This window comes from Bos grunniens, chromosome 12 (genome assembly GCF_055505025.1).
Source record: "Bos grunniens cultivar Pamir isolate PY7600 chromosome 12, Bosgru_T2T1.0, whole genome shotgun sequence".
NCBI lineage: Eukaryota > Metazoa > Chordata > Mammalia > Artiodactyla > Bovidae > Bos > Bos grunniens.
Genome location: NC_141176.1, coordinates 72,707,464 through 72,727,572, shown reverse-complemented (window position 1 = coordinate 72,727,572; position 20,109 = coordinate 72,707,464).

Here is a 20,109-nt window from a genome sequence, read left to right as displayed (position 1 = left end):
TAGTCAATCTTTGCAATAGCCCTCTGTGAATCATAGTACCCCTATGTCAACTTTCAGACAAAGACACTGAAGCACAGTGGACTTCCCAACCTAAAGAGCCCATGGTAAAAAGTAGCAGAATTTGTATCCAAACCCAGTCATCAATGCCCAGAGTCAGTATTTGTCCCTGGAAGGCTGACTCCAAAGCTGTGCTCCTCCCTGGAGGCTTGTGTCATTTTAACTACATGCGGAGGAAGGACAGTCTGATTTAGGCCGTCAGATGAGGACCTCCTCAAATACACCTTCTGCAGTCTACAAACCTCCTTCATCCACACTCGTCTTGCTCTCCTCTCCTGGTGATTAGGAATCATCAAGGTCAGTGATTTCACCCTGTGTCTCTGGATGCTCTTGGTCCATCCATCATCCCAACCAAAGAACTCCAGGAGCAGGAATCATAGCCATCTTCTAGATAAAGATGCTGAGATTCAGAGGTTAAGATACTTACCGAGCATGTAACTAAGATTACATGGCTGTAGGGTGTCAATTGTCCAGTTTTTCAAGGATGGTGCCAGTTTATTTCCCTGGCACTCTTGCTGGTTACTGCTTTCCTTTTACTCTCAAGTGTTCCACTCTGGACAGTACATTCTTTGGACACCCACACTACTGGTGAGGAGCAAAGAAAGACCTGAATGACAAATCAGTGTGACTGATTGCAAAACCAGGGCTTTCTGTCATCCCAGGCTACTTCTTAGAATTCCAAAATTGTAAAGTTGACAAGGAAGGTTTGTTCTCAGTCATCATTTATTCATTCAGCAAATATTTACTGAGTGCCCCCATGTGACAAACACTGTGCTGAAAGATGTAATTTTTTAAAATGAATAGGGCACAGTTTCAAATCTTATCATCACTTGGTTTAGTGAGAAAATAGACCATGTATGAATACTCATAGTCAGGGCAGGCTACATAATTTACATAACCTGTGTAAAATGGAAAGAACAGGGCCTCTTGTTTAAAAATCATCATACCAGACAATAGGACACTAACCAAGTATGGTTCAGTTTAACACATGAGAGGTGCTCAGGGTATTACAGAAATATGAGTTACCTAGGATGATGACATCTTTTTTTTTGGTGGGGGGTGGGGTGGGTGTTAGTTCTAAAAGGTCTTGTAGGTCTTCATAGAACCATTCAACTTCAGCTTCTTCAGCGTTACTGGTTGGGGCATAGACTAGGATTACTGTGATATTGAATGGTTTGCCTTGGAAATGAACAGAGATCATTCTGTCGTTTTTGAGATTGCATCCAAGTACTGCATTTTGGACTCTTTTGTTGACCATGATGGCCACTCCATTTCTTCTGAGGGATTCCTGCCCGCAGTAGTAGATATAATGGTCTTATGAGTTAAATTCACCCTTTCCAGTCCATTTTAGTTCGCTGATTCCTAAAATGTCAACATGCACTATTGCCATCTCTTGTTTGACCACTTCCAGTTTGCCTTGATTCATGGACCTGACATTCCAGGTTCCTATGCAATATTGCTCTTTACAGCATTGGACCTTGCTTCTATCACCAGTCACATCCACGGCTGGGTATTGTTTTTGCTTTTGCTCCATCCCTTCATTCTTTGTGGAGTTATTTCTCCACTGATCTCCAGTAGCATATTGGACACCTACTGACCTGGGGAGTTTCTCTTTCAGTATCCTATCATTTTGCCTTTTCATACTGTTCATGGAGTTCTCAAGGCAAGAATACTGAAGTGGTTTGCCATTCCCTTCTCCAGTGGACCACATTCTGTCAAATCTCTCCACCATGACCCACCTGTCTTGGGTTGCCCCACGGGCATGGCTTAGTTTCCTTGAGTTAGACAAGGCTGTGGTTCTAGTGTGACTAGACTGACTAGTTTTCTGTGAGTATGGTTTCAGTGCGTTTGCCCTCTGATGCCCACTTGCAACACCTATCGTCTTACTTGGGTTTCTCTTACCTTGGGCGTGGGGTATCTCTTCACGTCTGCTCCAGCAAAGCGCAGCCATTGCTCCTTACCTTGAATGAGGGGTATCTCCTCAGGGCCGCCTTTCCTGACCTTCAGTGTGGGATAGCTCCTCTAGGCCCTCCTGCGCCCTTGCAGCCATAGCTCCTTGGATGTGGGGTTGGTCCTCCTGGCCACTGCCCCTGGCCTCAGTCGGTTTCTCCTCCCCGCCGCGGCCCTTGGCCTCGGGCTTAGGTGCGTGGGGTAGCTCCTCCCCCCCGTCGCCCCTGGCCTCAGGCTTGGGGCGTGGGGTATCTCCTCCTGGCCGTGGCCCCTGACTTCGGACGCGGGGTAACTCCTCTCCTTGCCGCCCCTGGCCTCGGGCGTGGGTTGCTCCTCCTGGCCGCCGCCCCTGGCCTTGGGCTTAGGGGCATGCGGTAGCTCCTCCCCGGCCACTGTTCCTGACCTCTGGTGCTGGGTATCTCCTCTCGGCCACGCCCCCCTGACCTCGGACGCAGGGTAGCTCCTCCCTGCTGTTCCTGCACCGTCGCAGTCTGGTACTCGCCGCCACTGCCCCTGACTTCGGACGTGGGGTAACTCCTCTTGGCTGCCGCCCTTCGGACATGGGGTCCTCCCGGCTTCTACCCCTGACCTCGGATGCGGGGTGGCTCCTCTCGGCCGCGCTATGGCGCGCCCGTCGCAGCCGCCTGTGCTAAGGCGCACCCGAGGGGACTGGAATGCAAAAGCAGGAAGTCAAGAAACACCTGGAGTAACAGGCAAATTTGGCCTTAGAATACGGAAAGAAGCAGGGCAAAGACTAATAGAGTTTTGCCAAGAAAATGCACTGGTCATAGCAGACACCCTCTTCCAACAACACAAGAGAAGACTCTACACATGGACATCACCAGATGGTCAACACCAAAATCAGATTGATTATAATCTTTGCAGCCAAAGATGGAGAAGCTCTATACAGTCAGCAAAAACAAGACCAGAAGCTGACTGTGGCTCAGACCATGAACTCCTTATTGCCAAATACAGACTTAAATATAAGAAAGTAGGGAAAACCACTAGACCATTCAGGTATGACCTAAATCAAATCCCTTATGATTATACAGTGGAAGTAAGAAATAGATTTAAGGGCCTAGATCTGATAGATAGAGTGCCTGATGAACTATGGAATGAGGTTCGTGACATTGTACAGTAGACAGGGATCAAGACCATTCCAATAGAAAAGAAATGCAAAAAAGCAAAATGGCTGTCTGAGGAGGCCTTACAAATAGCTCTGAAAAGAAGAGAAGTGAAAAGCAAAGGAGAAAAGGAAAGATATAAACATCTGAATGCAGAGTTCCAAAGAATAGCAAGGAGAGATAAGAAAGCCTTCCTCAGCAATCAATGCAAAGAAATAGAGGAAAACAACAGAATGGGAAAGACTAGGGATCTCTTCAGGAAAATCAGAGATACCAAAGGAACATTTCATGCAAAGATGAGCTCGATAAAGGACAGAAATGTTATGGACCTAACAGAAGCAGAAGATATTAAGAAGAGATGGAAAGAATACACAGAATGTACAAAAAAGATCTTCACGACCCAGATAATCACGATGGTGTGATCACTCACCTAGAGCCAGACATCCTGGAATGTGAAGTCAAGGGGGCCTTAGAAAGCATCACTACAAACAAAGCTAGTGGAGGTGATGGAATTCCAGTTGAGCTATTCCAAATCCTGAAACATGATGCTGTGAAAGTGCTGCACTCAATATGCCAGCAAATTTTGAAAACTCAGCAATGGCCACAGGACTGGAAAAGGTCAGTTTTCATTCCAATCCCAAAGAAAGACAATGCCAAAGAATGCTCAAACTACCACACAATTGCACTCATCTCACATGCTAGTAAAGTAATGCTCAAAATTCTCCAAGCCAGGCTTCAGCAATATGTGAACCGTGAACTTCCTGATGTTCAAGCTGGTTTTAGAAAAGGCAGAGGAACCAGAGATCAAATTACCAACATCCGCTGGATAATAGAAAAAGCAAGAGAGTTCCAGAAAAACATCTATTTCTGCTTTATTGACTATGCCAAAGCCTTTGACTGTGTGGATCACAATAAACTGTGGAAAATTCTGAAAGAGATGGGAGTACCAGACCACCTGATCTGCCTCTTGAGAAATTTGTATGCAGGTCAGGAAGCAACAGTTAGAACTGGGCATGAAACAACAGATTGGTTCCAAATAGGAAAAGGAATTCATCAAGGCTGTATATTGTCACCCTGATTATTTAACTTCTATGCAGAGTACATCATGAGAAATGCTGGACTGGAAGAAACACAAGCTGGAATCAAGATTGCCGGGAGAAATGTCAATAACCTCAGATATGCAGATGACACCACCCTTATGGCAGAAAGTGAAGAGGAACTCAAAAGCCTCTTGATGAAAGTGAAAGTAGAGAGTGAAAAAGTTGGCTTAAAGCTCAACATTCAGAAAACGAAGATCATGGCATCTGGTCCCATCACTTCATGGGAAATAGATGGGGAAACAGTGGAAACAGTGTCAGACTTTATTTTTTTTTCTTTATTTATTCCTTTATTTCTCATGTGTTCCCCATCCTGAACCCTCCTCCCTCCTCCCTCCCCATACCATCCCTCTGGGTCGTCCCAGTGCACCAGCCCCAAGCATCCAGCATCGTGCATTGAACCTGGACTGGCATCTCGTTTCATACATGACATTTCACATGTTTCAATGCCATTCTCCCAAATCTTCCCACCCTCTCCCTCTCCCACAGAGTCCATAAGCCTGTTCTATACATCAGTGTCTCTTTTGCTGTCTCGTATATAGGGTTATCGTTACCATCTTTCTAAATTCCATATATATGCGTTAGTATACTGTATTGGTGTTTTTCCTTCTGGCTTACTTCACTCTGTATAATAGGCTCCAGTTTCATCCACCTCATTAGAACTGATTCAAATGTATTCTTTTTAATGGCTGAGTAATACTCCATTGTGTATATGTACCACAGCTTTCTTATCCATTCATCTGCTGATGGACATCTAGGTTGCTTCCATGTCCTGGCTATTATAAACAGTGCTGCGATGAACATTGGGGTACATGTGTCTCTTTCCCTTCTGGTTTCCTCAGTGTGTATGCCCAGCAGTGGGATTGCTGGATCATAAGGCAGTTCTATTTCCAGTTTTTTAAGGAATCTCCACACTGTTCTCCATAGTGGCTGTACTAGTTTGCATTCCCACCAACAGTGTAAGAGGGTTCCCTTTTCTCCACACCCTCTCCAGCAATTATTATTTGTAGACTTTTGGATCGCAGCCATTCTGACTGGTGTGAAATGGTACCTCATAGTGGTTTTGATTTGCATTTCTCTGATAATGAGTGATGTTGAGCATCTTTTCATGTGTTTGTTAGCCATCTGTATGTCTTCTTTGGAGAAATGTCTATTTAGATCTTTGGCCCATTTTTTGATTGGGTCATTTATTTTTCTGGAGTTGAGCTGTAGTCAATGATTATAGTAAAGTTGCAGGATATAAAATCAACACACAGAAATCCCTTGCATTCCTATACACTAATAATGAGAAAACAGAAAGAGAAATTAAGGAAACAATTCCATTCACCATTGCAACGAAAAGAATAAAATACTTAGGAATATATCTACCTAAAGAAACTAAAGACCTATATATAGAAAACTATAAAACACTGGTGAAAGAAATCAAAGAGGACACTAATAGATGGGGAAATATACCATGTTCATGGATTGGAAGAATCAATATAGTGAAAATGAGTATACTACCCAAAGCAATTTATAGATTCAATGCAATCCCTATCAAGCTACCAACAGTATTCTTCACAGAGCTAGAACAAATAATTTCACAATTTGTATGGAAATACAAAAAACCTCGAATAGCCAAAGCGATCTTGAGAAAGAAAAATGGAACTGGAGGAATCAACCTACCTGACTTCAGGCTCTACTACAAAGCCACAGTTATCAAGACAGTATGGTACTGGCACAAAGACAGAAATATAGATCAATGGAACAAAATAGAAAGCCCAGAGATAAATCCACGTACATATGGACACCTTATCTTTGACAAAGGAGGCAAGAATATACAATGGATTAAAGACAATCTCTTTAACAAGTGGTGCTGGGAAATCTGGTTAACCACTTGTAAAAGACTGAAACTAGAACACTTTCTAACACCATATACAAAAATAAACTCAAAATGGATTAGGGATCTCAACGTAAGACCAGAAACTATAAAACTCCTAGAAGAGAACATAGGCAAAACACTCTCTGACATACATCACAGCAGGATCCTCTATGACCCACCTCCCAGAATATTGGAAATAAAAGCAAAAATAAACAAATGGGACCTAATTAAACTTAAAAGCTTCTGCACATCAAAGGAAACTATTAGCAAGGTGAAAAGACAGCCTTCAGAATGGGAGAAAATAATAGCAAATGAAGCAACCGACAAACAACTAATCTCAAAAATAAACGAGAACATTATTCTTATAAATAACTCATGGGTAAAAGATATAATGAATTAAATTAGTAAAAAATACATTTGAATCAGTTCTAATGAGGTGGATGAAACTGGAGCCTATTATACAGAGTGAAGTAAGCCAGAAGGAAAAACACCAATACAGTATACTAACGCATATATATGGAATTTAGAAAGATGGTAATAATAACCCTGTGTATGAGACAGCAAAAGAGACACTGATGTATAGAACAGTCTTATGGACTCTGTGGGAGAGGGAGAGGGTGGCAAGATTTGGGAGAATGGCATTGAAACATGTAAAATATCATGTATGAAATGAGTTGCCAGTCCAGTTTCAATGCACGATACTGGATGCTTGGGGTTAGTGCACTGGGATGACCCAGAGGGATGGTATGGGGAGGGAGGAGGGAGGAGGGTTCAGGATGGGGAACACATGTATACCTGTGGTGGATTCGTTTTGATATTTGGTAAAACTAATACAATTATGTAAAGTTTATAAATAAAATTAAATTAAAAAAAAAAGAAAATACATAATACTTTGGCTATTGACTGGTGTAAGTATCAAAAGTTGTAGGCTGTAGCTAAAGTGGATCTCAGAAAAAATGTCAGGTTTATATACTTAGGTTAGAAAAATAATGATGTTATTAATCTGTTTGCAATGAAAGAAAGAAAGAATGATATGATGAACTAGAAAGAAAAACAGAGCATCAATCAAGCAAAAAGTTGATTCTTTGAAAATAGGAAAAAGTTATACAAGATTACTCATAAAAAAGAGAAGCCTCAAAGAAAATTAAAAAGCCAAAAGAACACAGAGATGCTGCAGAGATTAAACACATAAGATATTGTGAATAAATTTATGCCAATCAAGCTCAAAAATCACAGGAAACAGATCCACTTCTAGAAAAATGAAACTCACCAGAGTGACTCTGCAGAAATAACACACTGAATAGGAGTACATAATTATCAAGTTACCCAGACAATGATAGCTGCACAACACTGTGCATGTGATTAATGCTACTGAACTGTATGATTAAAAATGGTTCTATGGCAAATTTTGTTATATATTTCACCACAATTTTTTTAAATGTAAAAAATAAAGTCCTCAATCTAGAAGACATTCTAGCACATGTCTGTCCTTCATTAGCAAATCCTCTAGAAGTGCTCCTATTTTGAGAAAGTGTATTTTCTCTTCCTTCTCTTTTAGAGGGCTTCCCTGATAGCTCAGCAGTAAAGAATCTGTCTGCAATGCAGGAGACACAGGAGATGAACGTTTAATGTTGTCCTTTTGTATTTTAACTATATTTTTTGGAGGGAGACACCTCTGTCTCCTATAATGTCACTTAAATCATACATATTGTACATTTTTCTATTAGTTATTACATTAGTAATACCTATTAGTACATTTTCCGCCTATTATTAGTTTTCTCTATAGTAATTTAACCAGAGGTCTTTGAGAGGAAAAATTGATCCTAGTTCTGTTAAAAGAAGTGGTGACACAAAACAGCAACTTCACACAGTTTCAAGTAAGCAAATTCCCTGATATAATTGGAAAGTAATATGTAATTCTGGAAAGAGTAAAAAAAAAAAAAAAAAAAATCTGTGACAACTTTGTCTCAAATCTTCGCAAATGGGTTTGACTCTGGAGTCTCTCAAGACACAAAACCTGAAAGACAGCTTTTATTGGTGGCCTGTACCTCTGATTTGGATAAGAAGGAAAATAATATAAATGAACATAATAAATCCTTTTGCAAGACCTTGAAATCATTGAATGAAGTTGGAGAAAAATATTACAGACTAACACTTTATGATCTTTAAGTGTTTGTTGCTGGTGTGAAAAATGTAAGTACAATATACTTTATGCAAAAACTTATTGGAAAAGTGCCTTTGGAATAGATATGACCTCACAGTAGAATCACATTGTTGACTCAAAAATTGTTAAAGCTGAGGGCTGTCCACTGGAAACATTCATAACCACACGGTCACTGTAAGTAATATCTGGCTATTTCTTTTCGAAGTGCACCTGAGGGAGGAAAAATACAAAAACAACATATTTAACAGTTTTAAAATCCTTCTCCTAAAGCATCACATTTCTAGGTTCACGTCTTCATGTGAAGCAATCATATCACTAGTGGACGCACAATTGAAAAAAAAAAAAAAGGGTGTATTTATTCAGTGGAGGACGTAGTCTCATTAAAACCCTCAATGGGGCTGGACTTAATGCCAAATAACCTGTAGATTTACTATAGTTCTGATCATTCTGATTCTCAGATATGTTTTATCACTACAGGAAATTGATAAGTAAAATCACTTTACTAACTGGAGATAAATTAAAAATAGGGTGACAAAGAGGCTAGGAAATCTATAAATAGTGTCTACCCAAGGGTTTCTCGTTTTCACAGGTAAAATGAACACAACAAATTCAGATGTTAATATTAGGTTGTAATCACTATATTTTCTTTAAATTTTATTTTATTTTTAAACTTTACATAATTGTATTAGTTTTGCCAAATATCAAAATGAATCCGCCACATGTATACATGTGTTCCCCATCCTGAACCCTCCCCCCTCTTCTCTCCCCATACCATCCCTCTGGGTCGTCCCAGTGCACTAGCCCCAAGCATCCAGTATCATGCATCGAACCTGGACTGGCATCTCGTTTCATACATGATATTTTACATGTTTCAATGCCATTCTCCCAACTCTTCCCACCCTCTCCCTCTCCCACAGAGTCCATAAGACTGTTCTATACATCAGTGTCTCTTTTGCTTTCTCGTACACAGGGTTATTGTTAGCATCTTTCTAAATTCCATATATATGTGTTATTATACTGTATTGGTGTTTTTCCTTCTGGATTACTTCACTCTGTATAATAGGCTCCAGTTTCATCCACCTCATTAGAAATGATTCAAATGAATTCTTTTTAATGGCTGAGTAATACTCCATTGTGTATATGTACCATAGCTTTCTTATCCATTTGCAGTCTTTGAAATCAATGAGTATTTAATACTTTCTTATATCTTAATGTGGAACAGAAGCATTAGGAATAGAAATGGAGAAAGCATAATACGATGTAGACATTAAAAAGAATGAGATAACTATATGCATTGATATAATCTGAGATACAATATGAACTGAAAAAAAGGAGAGAACAACTATTATTTGTGCTTAAAAACAGGAAGACCACATGTTCACAAGTTCTTCCTGATACACAGAAGTCAACAGGACAGTCAACAGTGGTGTTGGTGCTCCACCTAGTCGGGGAGCTGTGTGATGACAGGAGTGGATGGTGATTTACCTTTTGTTCATAAATTTTAAAAAGTATTTTAAAAAACTGTTAAAATTTTATAACATTAAATGTATCATTTGTTTTAAAACTTACTATTAAAAATATATTTAAATTATTTAGAGCAGGGGTCCCCAGCTGTTTGGGCACCAGGGACCCAGTGTCATGGAAATCAAGATTTCCACAGATGCAGCGAGGAGGGTGTAGCTGGGGGAGGTCCAGATGTAATTTGAGCAACAGGGAGCAGCAGATGAAGCTTCACTCACTCGCTCACCATTTACCTCCTAACATCCCAGTGGGGCCCAGTTCCTAACAGCCTGCAGACAGGTACCAGTCTGCAGCCCAGGGTTTGGGGACCTCTGATTGAGAGTCTCTAAAGCTACTTAGAAAAACTAGGGGTATATTTGCTTAATTATTGCCAGGCAAGGCTTCTGACTACAGCCTTAAAAAAAAAATGATCCCACTTTTCTACTGTAAAACACTCTACATTATCAAAGCATCTGCTCTCTCATCTGATCCTTGTAATAAGTGGGAAGAATCTGGCAGGGCTGTAATCTCTGATCTATACACTGGTGAGGACCTGAGGCTCAGGGACCTTGGGGAACACAAGGCCACATGAAGGCTAAGTGCCTCCTCCATCTGCTCAAACTGGTCAAATTGGCTTCAAGATCCAGAATATGAGGATTTCATAACTTTTGGAGCTGTATTAGGTGATTTCATGAATAGACAAAACGACACCTCTGTGACACACTGGGAACAAAGAAACTTCAAAAAACCTCAATCAGGTCTGCTTCATCACAGAAGAGAATGAATGGCAGGCATGTATCCTTTGTTATGGGATGAATTGTGTCCCCTCCAATTTTACATATTGAAGTCCTAAACCTTCCAGTATGTCAGAATGCAACTGTGTTTTGAGACAGGGTCTTTAAAGAGGCAATAAAGTTAAAATGAAGTCATACAGGTGTGTCCTAATCTAAAAGACTGGAGTTATAAGAGGCGATCAGGACACAGGCACACAGAGGGAAAACCATGTGAGACACAGAGAGAACACGGCATCTCCAAGCCAAGGAGAGAGACCTCAGAGGAAACCAGCCCTGCTGACAACTTGACCTCAGACTTCTAGTCTCCATCCAGCGCTAAGAGAAAATTAGTTTCTGTTGTTTAAGTCATCTACTCTGTGGTACTTTACATGGCAGCCCTATCAAACTAATTCCCCTTTCAGCTTTATATATCTAACAGGTACTTTCTCTGCTATTTCAGGAGTCATCTAAAAAGGTCAATGAGACAGTGATTCAGCTTGTCTGAACTATTTGTTCGGGAAAATGTGACTTGGAAGCACCTTTTCCCAGATGTTTAAGTGCACCTTTTTCAGATGAATAAATCCTGCTCTATTAGAGAAAAAGCTTGTTGACTTAAGCCAATCATCCGGCTGTTACAGCTCTGAACAAGGCATTGCCATCTGATGTTGCACATTCAAAAATCAGATAATCTGACAGCTCATCCTGCTAAGAAGATGCAGAATATACAGAAATAAAGTCAAGAAGGTATTCAACTGGGATGAGAACCAGTATACATATTTCTTTCCATAGATGTGACCTGACCAGTGACAGAACTGAAATCCACCAGTGATTTTCTGTCACCCTGTGAGCATCAGTGATTGGTCCCCACCTTGAGAACCACATGAAAGGAGCAGTGTTCTCAGACTCAATACAGAACACAGCACCTAGAGCAGCTTCCCCCAGCAATTCCCTCTCTGTGCTCTCTGGACCAGCTCTGTGACCTTAAATGAGCCCTTGAACAAATCTCCTCATTTATGACAAATGATAAAAAAGAACCATCATGAGATTAAGTGAGATTATGCATATGAGAACTGTGTAAAATAAATTATAAAGAACTACACAAGTGTAACTTACCATCAATATTGTTAAAGTAGGTGCAGGGTTACTAGACCATGAATCACAAGCTTTCTAATTCTATGACCAGTGTCTGCTTCTATATGTATGTTATACTTGATTTAATACATTTATTGAAAGAAAAGATTCCAAATTCTGTGTCTGCTGCAAACTGACTTAACACATGGGCCCACCTTCCTTCTAAGGGGCCTTGGTTTCCTCACCTGTAAAATGAGGGTGTGTGCACACATGCTCAGTTGTGTCTATTTCCAACCCCATGGACTATAGCCCACCATGGGACCCTATGTCCATGCAATTTTCCAGGCAAGAATACTAGAGTGGGTTGCCATTTTCTTCTCCAGGAGATCCTCCCAACTCACAGACTGAACCCACATCTCATATCTCCTGCATTGGCAAGCCATTTCCTTACAACCTAGTGCCACCTAGGAGGCCCAAATGAGGGTGCTGATCCTATTACCTTATGTTATCTGTACCTAGCTAAAATTCTGCGATCTATTTCTCATTACTCAGTGCCTTGACTATATAATGATCACATAAGTTTTTTTTTTTAATTAATTATTATTATTTTTTACTTTACAATATTGGTTTTGCCATACAATCTGACACATAAGTAGGGACACCTCTCCTTGATGTGAAATTGTTATTCAGTCACTAAGTCATATCCAACTCTTTGGAACCCCATGAACTGCAGGAAGCCAGGCTTCCCTGTCCTTTACTATCTCCCTGAGTTTGCTCAAGCTCATGTCCATTGAGTTAGTGATGCCATCCAACAATTGATGTGAAATGCATAAAGTCAAAAGAGCAAAAGAGTTTGGGAGATTCCTGGCTCTCTAGGTTATGCAGGGAATCACAAATGATTCTCAGGTCGTAGGAGGGAAACTCTGGCTGTAAGACACTTTAGTGCAGACATTTTTACTATCTGAGCCACCAGGGAAGCTCTAATAGTTACAAATACTGTGTAAATCTCAGTCATTAAAAAACTACAGAATTCCTGAAGTCAGGTAGGTTGATTCCTCCAGTTCCATTCTTCTTTCTCAAGATAGCTTTGGCTATTCTAGGTTTTTTGTATTTCCATACAAATTGTGAAATTATTTGTTCTAGCTCTGTGAAGAATACCGTTGGTAGCTTGATGGGGATTGCATTGAATCTATAAATTGCTTTGGGTAGTATACTCATTTTCACTATATTGATTCTTCCAATCCATGAACATGGTATATTTCTCCATCTATTAGTGTTCTGTTTGATTTCTTTCACCAGTGTTTTATAGTTTTCTATATATAGGTCTTTTGTTTCTTTAGGTAGATATATTCTTAAGTATTTTATTCTTTCTGTTGCAATGGTGAATGGAATTGTTTCCTTAATTTCTCTTTCTGTTTTCTCATTATTAGTGTATAGGAATGCAAGGGATTTCTGTGTGTTGATTTTATATCCTGCAACTTTACTATAATCACTGATTAGTTCTAGTAATTTTCTGGTGGAGTCTTTAGTGTTTTCTACATAGAGGATCATGTCATCTGCAAACAGTGAGAGTTTTACTTCTTCTTTTCCAATTTGGATTCTTTTATCTCTTTTTCTGCTCTGATTGCTGTGGCCAAAACTTCCAAAACTATGTTGAATAGTAATGGTGAAAGTGGGCACCCTTGTCTTGTTCCTGAGTTTAGAGGAAATGCTTTCAATTTTTCACCATAGAGGATAATGTTTGCTGTGGGTTTGTCATATATAGCTTTTATTATGTTGAGGTATTTTCCTTCTATTCCTGCTTTCTGGAGAGTTTTTATCATAAATGGATGTTGAATTTTGTCAAAGGCTTTCTCTGCATCTATTGAGATAATCATATGGTTTTTATTTTTCAATTTGTTAATGTGGTGTATTACATTGATTGATTTGCGGATATTGAAGAATCCTTGCATCCCTGGGATAAAGCCCACTTGGTCATGATGTATGATCTTTTTAATGTGTTGTTGCATTCTGATTGCTAGAATTTTGTTAAGGATTTTTGCATCTATGTTCATCAGTGATATTGGCCTATAGTTTTCTTTTTTTGTGGGATCTTTGTCAGGTTTTGGTATTAGGGTGATGGTGGCCTCATGGTACTAGCACAAAGACAGAAATATTGATCAATGGAACAAAATAGAAAGCCCAGAGATAAATCCACACACATATGGACACCTTATTTTTGACAAAGGAGGCAAGAATATACAATGGATTAAAGACAATCTCTTTAACAAGTGGTGCTGGGAAAACTGGTCAACCACTTGTAAAACAATGAAACTAGAACACTTTCTAACACCATACACAAAAATAAACTCAAAATGGATTAAAGATCTCAACGTAAGACCAGAAACTATAAAACTTCTAGAGGAGAACATAGGCAAAACACTCTCTGACATACATCACAGTAGGATCCTCTATGACCCACCTCCCAGAATATTGGAAATTAAAGCAAAAATAAACAAATGGGACCTAATTAAACTTAAAAGCTTCTGCACAACAAAGGAAACTATTAGCAAGGTGAAAAGGCAGCCTTCAGAATGGGAGAAAATAATAGCAAATGAAGCAACTGACAAACAACTAATCTCAAAAATATACAAGCAACTCCTACAGCTCAACTCCAGAAAAATAAATGACCCAATCAAAAAATGGGCCAAAGAACTAAATAGACATTTCTCCAAAGAAGACATACAGATGGCTAACAAACACATAAAAAGATGCTCAACATCACTCATCATCAGAGAAATGCAAATCAAAACCACTATGAGGTACCATTTCATGCCAGTCAGAATGGCTGCGATCCAAAAGTCTACAAGCAATAAATGCTGGAGAGGGTGTGGAGAAAAGGGAACCCTCTTACACTGTTGGTGGGAATACAAACTAGTACAGCCACTATGGAGAACAGTGTGGAGATTCCTTAAAAAACTGGAAATAGAACTGCCTTATGATCCAGCAATCCCACTGCTGGGCATACACACCGAGGAAACCAGAAGGGAAAGAGACAGATGTACCCCAATGTTCATTGCAGCACTGTTTATAATAGCCAGGACATGGAAGCAACCTAGATATTCATCAGCAGATGAATGGATAAGAAAGCTGTGGTACATATACACAATGGAGTATTACTCAGCCATTAAAAAGAATACATTTGAATCAGCTCTAATGAGGTGGATGAAACTGGAACCTACTATACAGAGTGAAGCAAGCCAGAAAGAAAAACACCAATACAGTATACTAACACATATATATGGAATTTAGGAAGATGGTAGCAATAACCCTGTATACGAGACAGCAAAAGAGACACTGATGTATAGATCAGTCTTATGGACTCTGTGGGAGAGGGAGAGGGTGGGGATATTTGGGAGAATGGCATTGAATCATGTATAATATCATGTATGAAACGAGTCGCCAGTCCAGGTTCAATGCACGATACTGGATGCTTGAGGCTGTTGCACCGGGACGACCCAGAGGGAGGATATGGGGAGGGAGGAGGGAGGAGGGTTCAGGATGGGGAGCACGGGTATACCTGTGGCGGATTCATTTTGATGTTTGGCAAAACTAATACAATATTGTAAAATTTAAAAATAAAATAAAATTAAAAAAAGAAAAAAAATACAGAATTCCTTGTTCAGGTTTTCAACATTTGCATACAAAATAAATACTTGGAAAAGTTCAGAATATAGACTCCCTTGTCCCTAAATGTAAGTACGAACTCTAACTCTGTCAACTCTCCAGCCAGCTCTGTGACCCAGGCAATCTCCTACCCTATGAACAAAGTACTGCTGTACATTTCCTCATTACTTTTCTTCTTCTTCTTCTTTTTTTTTTTTTTTTTGCCATTTCTTTTAACTAAATTTATTTTTTAATATAAATTTATTTATTTTAATTGGAGGTTAATTACTTTACAATATTATGTTGGTTTTGCCATACATCAACATGAATCTGTCACAGGTGTACACATGTTCCCCATCCTGAACCCCACTCCCACCTCCCTCCCTGTACCATCCCTCTGGGTCATCCCAGTGCACCAGCCCCGAGCATCGTATATCATGCATCAAACCTGGACTGGCGATTCATTTCACACATGATATTATACAAGTTTCAATGCCATTCTCCCAAATCATCCCACCCTCTCCCTCTCCCACAGAGTCCAAAAGACTGTTCTATACATCTGTGTCTCTTTTGCTGTCTCGCATACAGGATTATCGTTACCATCTTTCTAAATTCCATATATATGCATTAGTATACTGTACTGGTGTTTTTCTTTCTGGCTTGCTCCACTCTGTATAATAGGCTGAGTTTCATCCAGCTCATTAGAACTGATTAAAATGTATTCTTTTTAATGGCTGCATAATACTCCATTGTGTATATGTACCACGGCTTTCTTATCCATTCGTCTGCTGATGGACATCTAGATTGCTTCCATGTCCTGGCTATTATAAACAGTGCTGCAATGAACACTGGGGTACACGTGTCTCTTTCCCTTCTGGTTTCCTCTGTGTGTATGCCCGGCAGTGGTATTGCTGGGTCGTATGGCAGTTCTATTTCCAGTTTTTAAGGAATCTCCACACTGTTCTCCATAGTGGCTGTACTAGTTTGCATTCCCACCAACAGTGTAAGAGGATTCCCTTTTCCCCACTCCAGCATTTATTGCTTGTAGACTTTTGGATCGCAGCCATTCGGACTGGCATGAAATGGTACCTCATTGTGGTTTTGATTTGCATTTCCCTGATGATGAGTGATGTTGAGCATCTTTTCATGTGTTTGTTAGCCATCTGTATGTATTCTTTGGAGAAATATCTGTTTATATCTTTGGTCCATTTTTTGATTGGGTCGTTTATGTTTTTGGAATTGAGCTTCAGGGGTTGCTTGTATATTTTTGAGATTAGTTGTTTGTCAGTTGCTTTATTTGCTATTATTTTCTTCCATTCTGAAGGCTGTCTTTTCACCTTGCTGATAGTTTCCTTTGATGTGTAGAAGCTTTTAAGTTTAATTAGGTCCCATTTGTTTATTTTTGCTTTTATTTCCAATATTCTGGGAGGTGGGTAATAGAGGATCCTACTGTGATGTATGTCGGAGAGTGTTTTGCCTATGTTCTCCTCTAGGAGTTTTATAGTTTCTGGTCTTACGTTGAGATCTTTAATCCATTTTGAGTTTATTTTTGTGTATGGTGTTAGAAAGTGTTCTAGTTTCATTGTTTTACAAGTGGTTGACCAGTTTTCCCAGCACCACTTGTTAAAGAGATTGTCTTTTCTCCATTGCATATTCTTGCTTCCGTTGTCAAAGATAAGGTGTCCATATGTGCGTGGATTTATCTCTGGGCTTTCTATTTTGTTCCATTGATCTATATTTCTGTCTTTGTGCCAGTACCATAGTCTTGACGACTGTGGCTTTGTAGTAGAGCCTGAAGTCAGGCAGGTTGATTCCTCCAGTTCCATTCTTCTTTCTCAAGATTTGTTTGGCTAATCAAGGTTTTTGTATTTCCATGCAAATTGTGAAATTATTTGTTCTAGCTCTGTGAAGAATACCGTTGGTAGCTTGATGGGGATTGCATTGAATATATAGATTGCTTTGGGTAGTATACTCATTTTCACTATATTGATTCTTCCAGCCCATGAACACGGTATACCTCTCCATCTATTAATGTCCTCTTTGATTTCTTTCACAAGTGTTTTATAGTTTTCTATATATAGGTCTTTTGTTTCTTTAGGTAGATATATTCCTAAGTATTTTATTCTTTTCGTTGCAATGGTGAATGGAATTGTTTCCTTAATTTCTCTTTCTATTTTCTCATTATTAGTGTATAGGAATGCAAGGGATTTCTCTGTGTTTATTTTATATTCAGCAACTTTACTATATTCATTGATTAGCTCTAGTAATTTTCTGGTGGAGTATTTAGGGTGTTCTATGTAGAGGATCATGGCATCTGCAAACAGTAAGAGTTTTACTTCTTTTCCAATTTGGATTCCTTTTATTTCTTTTTCTGCTCTGATTGCTGTGTCCAAATCTTCTAAGACTATGTTGAATAGTAGTTGTGAGAGTGGGCACCCTTGTCTTGTTCCTGACTTTAGGGGAAATGCTTTCAATTTTTCCCCATTGAGGCTAATGTTTGCTGTGGGTTTGTCATATATAGCTTTTATTATATTGAGGTATGTTCCTTCTATTCCTGCTTTCTGGAGAGTGTTTATCATGATGGATGTTGAATTTTGTCAAAGGCTTTCTCTGCTTCTATTGAGATAATCATACGGCTTTTATTTTTCAATTTGATAATGTGGTGTATTACATTGATTGATTTGTGGATATTGAAGAATCCTTGCATCCCTGGGATAAAGCCCACTTGGTCATGATGTATGATCTTTATAATGTGTTGTTGGATTCTGATTGCTAGAATTTTGTTAAGGATTTTTGCATCTATGTTCATCAGTGATATTGGCCTGTAGTTTTCTTTTATTGTGGCATCTTTGTCAGGTTTTGGTATTAGAGTGGTGGTGGCCTCATAGAATGAGTTTGGAAGTTTCCCTTCCTCTGCAATTTCCTAGAAGAATTTAAGTAAGATAAGTGTTAGCTCTTCTCTAAATTTTTGGCAGAATCCAGCTGTGAAGCCGTCTGGACCTGGGCTTTTGTTTGCTGGAAGATTTCTGATTACAATTTCAATTTCCGTGCTTGTGATGGGTCTGTTAAGATTTTCTATTTCTTCCTGGTCCAGTTTTGGAAAGTTGTACTTTTCTAAGAATTTGTCCATTTCTTCCATGTTGTCCATTTTATTGGCATATAATTGATGATAGTAGACTCTTATGATCTTGTGTATTTATGTGTTGTCTGTTGTGATCTACCATTTTCATTTCTAATTTTATTGATTTGATTTTTCTCCCTTTGTGTCTTGATGAGTCTGGCTAATGGTTTGTCAATTTTATTTATCCTCTCAAATAACCTGCTTTTGGCTTTGTTGAGTTTTACTATGGTCTATTTTGTTTCTTTTGCATTTACTTCTGCCCTAATTTTTAAGATTTATTTCCTTCTACTAACCCTGGGGTTCTTCATTTCTTCCTTTCTCGTTGCTTTAGGTGTAGAGTTAGGTTATTTATTTGACTTTTTTGTTGTTTCTTGAGGTATGCCTGATTGCTATGAACCTTCTCCTTAGCACTGCATTTACAGTGTTCCACAGGTTTTGGGTTGTTGTGTTTTCAGTTTCATTCATTTCATTGCATATTTTGATTTCTTTTTTGATTTCTTCTGTGGTATATTGGTTATTCAGCAGCGTGTTGTTCAGCCTCCATATGTTGGAATATTTTAATAGTTTTCTCCTGTAATTGAGATCTAATCTTACTGCATTGTGGTTAGAAAAGATGCTTGGAATGATTTCAATTTTTTTAAAATTTACCAAGGCTAGATTTATGGCCCAGGATATGATCTATCCTGTAGAAAGTTCCGTGTGCACTTGAGAAAAAGGTGAAATTCATTGTGTTGGGGTGAAATATCCTATACATATCAATTAGGTCTAACTGGTTTGTCGTATCATTTAAAGTTTGTGTTTCCTTGTTAATTTTCTGTTTAGTTGATTTTTCCACAGGTGTGAGTTGGGTATTAAAGTCTCCCACTATTATTGTTATACTTCCCCTTTCATACTTGTTAACATTTGTCTTACATATTGCAGTGCTCTTACGTTGGGTGCATATATATTTATAATTGTTACATCTTCTTGAATTGATCCTTTGATCCTTATGTAGTGTCCTTCTTTGTCTCTTTTCACAGCATTTGTTTTAAAGTCTATTTTATCTGATATAAGTATTGCTACTCCTGCTTTCCTTTGGTCTCTGTTTGCGTAGAATATCTTTTTCCAGCCCTTCAGTTTCAGTCTGTATGTGTCCCTTATTTTGAGATGGGTCTCTTGTAGACAACATATATAGGGGTCTTATTTTTGTATCCACTCAGCAACTCTTTGTCTTTTGATTGGGGCATTCAACCCACTTATGTTTAAGGTAATTATTGATAAGTATGAACCCATTATGAAGGAGATCAGTCCTGGGTGTTCTTTGGAAGGAATGATGCTAAAGCTGAAATTCCAGTACTTTGGCCACCTCATGCGAAGAGTTAACTCATTTGAAAAGACTCTGATGCTGGGAGGGATTGGGGGCAGGAGGAGAAGGGGATGACAGAGGATGAGATGGGTGGATGGCATCACTGACTCGATGGAGGTGAGTCTCAGTGAACTCCAGGAGTTGGTGATGGACAGGGAGGCCTGGCGTGCTGCGATTCATGGGGTCACAAAGAGTGGAACACGACTGAGTGACTGATCTGACCTGATCTGATCTGATGAACCCATTGCCATTTACTTTATTGTTTTGGGTTCGAGTTTATACACCCTTTTTGTGTTTCCTGTCTAAAGAAGATCCTTTAGCATTTTTTGGAGAGCTGGTTTGGTGGTGCTGAATTCTCTCAGCTTTTGCTTGTCTGTAAAGCTTTGGACAGAGTGCCTGAT